Here is a 5,791-nt window from a genome sequence, read left to right on the forward strand (position 1 = left end):
TCTGAAATATTTGGAAAAAACAAAATTTTAACTCGACCATTGCGACGTAATTTCCAGTGAACCCACGATCCGCCTTGGCAGGATAACCCCTTAGAGGATCATCTAAAGAATTGTATCTGAAATGTGTAAAATTTCATGAGGATCGGTTGAGTAGTTCTCGAGAAATCTTTTCAAAAGTTTGAGAAAAACACGTTCAAAGACGGCGCACTTAGTCCAGCCAGCCTCTCAAGGCTGTATCTTCGAAACTATTACTCGGATCAATTTAAACAATGTCACAATATGTGTTTGTAGAATTTAATAAGACAATAAAAAATTGATTTTTAATGAGTCTTAAATTGTCTTAAATTGATAAGTCTTATTATTTTCTGCTCACAGTAGTAGTGCCTGCCAAACATTAAATTTAAACAACTTGTACTTTTTTTCTTGTTTTGGTTTTTTTGTTTTATTTAATTTTATTTTATTAAAAACTAATCAATAATAGGTATTTATATATATATATTATTTTTTCACATTTTGCTCGAAGGTAAATTATAGAAAAATAATCGTGACTTTACGGTACTCGTACATTTTTTATTTGCTTTTATTATGTGAATATTTTGAATATTATTATTTTTTGTATTATTATCATAATATTTACTTTGCTAATGTTTGATGTTCATGCTGCGCAAAATCGAACACATCTTTCGAAAATATACACTGTCAATGAAACAGAAAATTCAAATTTTCGGACAAAAGCAGAAAATCAAATATGTAGCTTGATGTGTTGTAACGATAATTTTGCTTTTGTGTTCCGAGCGTAAACTGACTGCTTAAATACAAAAAGAACAATAATGTGAGAGTTTAAAGCTGAACATACAACTACTATGTTTTTGTTTTTGTTTTGTTTTTTTGTGGTCAAAAGCAGAATTTCTGAAATATTTTAGGTTGCATAAACGCGATCACAAAGGAGACGATGTTAATTACAATAATTAATTTATTACGCGCATATTTGAATGATATACATACAATTACATACATACATATGCACTTTAGTATATATATTTATGCTTATTTACCAGTTGTTCATATATTATTTTGTATGTTGTTGTGATTTCTTGTAATACATAGCTATTAGTTGGTTTTATTGGTTGGAATATGCAATACCTATATATGTATGGTGTTTATTTACCGCTTGCCACACTTGCAACTCTATATATACGAGTAATTCAATCCTTTCACATTCAATGCATTGCAATTCTTTCATTATTTTTAGCCTTCTTAATTGCCTTACGCGCGCTTCCTTGCACCTAACTATACATATACATACATATTGCAGCGCCTACATACATGTTTATTTGCTTGTTAATATTTGGTTTTTAGTAAATTTTTATTCACTATAAATTTGTTTGAATTACATGGTCTTGTTGCACATAATGTATGTATTTTTCATATTATTTATTATACCTATTTATAACTATTTTCAACGCCATTCTCTGCATTTTACATAATAAAATAGTTTGGTTAGCTTCCTATTTGCTGCATAATTGTTTTAATTTATTTATTTGCCTCTTGCCTACTTAAATATTAACTATATGTAATTTATATGTATATACATATATATATATGTATGTATATATATGTATATGGAATGCTAATATGTGTTTTACTTTAGTTAGTGAATTGATAGTACGTATTACAATTTCCATAATCCTATGTGTGTATGTATGTGTGCATGCAATCCGTTTTCCGTTTGCAACGGCCGCTACAATTTGTTTTCACCCTCCATTTTTACCTATGCATTTCTGTACAATTTTTAAACCTAATTAATTTTTATTAGGTGCTAACTTAGTTGTATGTATATATGTATATGTATTTTAAAGCATAAATTTATGTTTAAACAATATACTTATACTCATGCCCATATTTCTTTGTGTATTTGTTTTAACATTCACCAACCCAAGCGGCATTTACATTAAATTAAACTAGTATTTTTACTACTTTGAAGTTATTACTTACACAATGTTTATATTAATATATGCATATATATTTGATTGTGAATTCAATTTGGTTCTTTTACTTTGCTAATATTGGTACTTTGCTGCTTATTTGTTCCACCTACATAAATTTCAACTTCTATTCAATATTCTTTATAGATGAATGTACGAGTAAGTTTCACAAAAAACATCATAAGTCAATATTTTGAATATATTTACTTGTCATTTTTAAGTATCTTTATATTCTACATAGTATATTATTTTAACTATTTAGTAATTTTTTAGCCTAACCTAAACTTAACGCACACGCACAATCATATGTTACTTTCATTCCTCTCAATATTCATACTTTGAATAAAATAAAATTATCGAATCATAAAAAAATCAATAAATAAAGATCCTCAATATTAAGGCTTTTATCTATAAAGTTTCAAAAATATTTTCAGGTTAGAGAAATAACTATAGATCCTCAATATTAAGGCTTTTCAGTGTTCTATAAAGCTTCAAAAATATTTTTAGGGTAGGGAAATAACTAAAGATCCTGAATATTACAGTTTTTAAGTGATCTATAAAGTTTCTATAAGATAAATATTTTTAAGTTAGGGAGTTACTTATTAACAACTATTTCGGCTAACTTTTTAAAGCCATATGTCATAATTGAAGACTTCGTAGAACCCAAGCCAACATATAGCTTTGAAAGTGTTGTTGATAACGGAATTTCGATCAACGGTCGGCTCTACAAAGTTACAAAAAAAGCAATTTTATACAATCAGAAGCTGTTCTTTAATCGTGTTAAGGGTTCGTTCACTAAGTAATTTCGTTTGGTGACAACAACAAGTCTAATTGACTCTTTTCACAGCGAACTTCACACTTAACAGCTTTACCATTTATAATATTTCAACAGCTCATGGTTAGTAAAAAAATTTAAATTGTTTGAAATTGTTCTTATTTGTTGCGCTGTCAAATATTGAAGATCATAAACTGTCTTTTCGATACATTTTACTGTTGTACTCGTACTATCAAAAATGGAAAGTGCAGTTCAAACAAGGCGATGTGTACAGAGAAGATGGAATGACCGAAGGCCAAGGCCAGAATTGGTTTGTAAAATTTCGTTCCGGCAATTTCGAGCTTGAGGATGCCCACGTCCTGGAAGGCATCTAGAAACCGATGTGGAGATAAAATAAAGTCATTGATCGTGGCAAATCGTCAAATAACAACTCGAGAGATTGCAGAAAGATTAAATTTGAATAACGAGCGCATGAAATGTCTAGGGTTAATTTCGAGGCCTGAGATATGGGTACCTAATGTTTCATACTAACGATTGATATTTGCTTATCCAACGTCAATGAAGTGATCCATTTGTGAAGCGCAATGTTACTGGCGACGAAAAGTGGATTGCTTACAAGAATGAAAAGTTCAAGAAATCATGGTTTAAGAAAAATGAACCAGCTCAAACCCCAACGAAAGCTGATAGTCACCAAAAAGCAAATTATGGTGTCTGCTTGGTGGGATATCAAATGGAACGAATAGAAAATAATACCACCATATTCTCCAGACTTGGCACCTTCATGCTATTATTTGTTCTCCTCACAATTGCCTATTGAGTCTGAGAACCTTAGATCAGGACGTCAAAAACTACTTGGACCAGTTTTTTGCCTGCAAGGAGCAAACATTTTATGAGCGTGGAAGCAATCTCTTGCTCTTGTTTCGGATCCAAATGCGGAATATAAAATATCTTAAAATATTTTACACTATAGAAAAATTGTGGTTAAATTGCACCAAACTACGACATTACTTAGTGAATGATTAGTTATCAGCCGAAGCAGCAAGATTATGTTAGAAGGCAAGTATTCTAATAGAGGTTTGTATGAAAATTAGATAAGATAGATATTTATTTTGCTGAATCTGATTTCTGCCAGCCGATAAACAGAGAGATGCAGTCAAAATCCAATAAAATCTAAACTCATTCAAACTGTCAAAACGTGGCTGAAAAGCCAATGATTTTGGAAATCTTTTAACGTCGATTCGTTTTTTTTTTTGTATTAGTATGTTGTGGCAAAAAAGCAATTTTAATTAAATCCCCAGTCGGTACACCTCAATAGTGCGTTCCGCTTTTTACAATAAATAAGTATATCGAACAAAATTTCGTGTGAATGTTGGAAAAGACTTACAGTGATTCAGTTTTATTAAAAACACAAGCCTACGAGTGGTACAAAGTTTTCAAAGGTGGGCGAGAGATCGTTGAAGGATATGGTGCTGGAAAATAGTCTGGTAAGTGTTAGAGAGATGATAAGAGTCCTTTCGAATGATTTTAGTAGATATTGTGGGTATGAAATGGGTTCTTGCTCAACTCGTCCCGATAAAGTTGCATTTTTTTCCAAAAGCTTACCGCAAAAGGATCTTTTTGGACATGCTTGATCGTACGCATCCGATCACACATTCATGAAGAGCATTATACGAGTAACTGTCGATGATACATAGGTACCCAAGTCAACAATCGTCGAAATGGAAGATATAGCACAAAATTCGTTGAAGGAGCTGAAGACCTTCTCAAAAAGTGCTTATTGAATGTGTTTCAAGGACTGGAAATATCGTTGACATAAGTGTATTACATCTGGTGGGGATTACGCTGAAAGCGACAAAATAAATAATTAAATATTTTGCGTTTTTTTCGGGTACCTTTTTGCCACAATATATATTGTGTTCGTTTCTCCAGTGGCTTTTAACAACAGAGTATAAAAAATATGAATTGGTTATTGGATTAAACCACAGCGGTTGAAATATTTACATACCGATGACAGTCGGGTTTACGTAAACGAAACGGACGCAGATTCTTATCAGACTGTCAACTCGGCAGAATTCTGCTGTTACAACAACTAACATTTACATACGTACATATGTATATTCCAAAATGGGTTTGTTTTTGTTTTATATACTTGAAAGCAGCATAACATATTAGTACGTCAAAAAAGTTGTATCCATAAAGTGTGGAAATTTTTTATGAGTAATAATTGTCAAATCGTGCATATGATCATGGCATGTAATTGATTCAACGTTCTCAGCGCAACTGCTTTGGTATTTTTTTTTTATTTCAAAATTATTATCATGAATAAAAATTCATAAAATAAAATAAAAATAAGTGCATTTTTGTATTTCACAAAAAAAGGATAAATATAGATTATAATAAAAATTTCAAAAAAAGTGGAACTTCTAGACATTAGACTAATATTATTTATATGTACAGTAAGTATTTAACTTCACATATCGGCACTCACACTATATTCACACACACACACACACACGTATATGCACTTTGCAGCAATTGTAATTATACAAAATTAATTATATAGTAGGCACTTCAGCAATTACTTATCATTTAAATTGTGTGTAATTATGTAATAATAAATAAATTATTATACATATCTACGAGTATGCGCAAAGAACCGCAGGTCAAAGTACAATAATAATATGCACCAAATATGAAATGTATGAAAATATACATATACATATAATGCTTAACTTTATATTAGATAATGAGGAATTATTACAACAAAAAAAACACGCGGTGAACATTACTTCCTAGAATTCAAAGGCAATTTGCACAAAGAAGTGAGAACTTCTATAATATAGAACTCGCAAAATTATTTGGTGTGTTTTTGGTATACTATTAAAGAAGCCTTATTATATTACTAAATATTTAGCTGATTCTCTACATTTATACTTGTATGTATGTTTGTACATATGTATTTATGGAAACATTTACGGTTAATTATTTTAGAAGTTTCACTTCTAACGTTCGCATATACATATAACAATTT

Source organism: Bactrocera latifrons, unplaced genomic scaffold (assembly GCF_001853355.1).
Source record: "Bactrocera latifrons isolate USDA-ARS-PBARC rearing strain unplaced genomic scaffold, ASM185335v1 scaffold_85, whole genome shotgun sequence".
Classification (NCBI taxonomy): Eukaryota; Metazoa; Arthropoda; class Insecta; order Diptera; family Tephritidae; genus Bactrocera; species Bactrocera latifrons.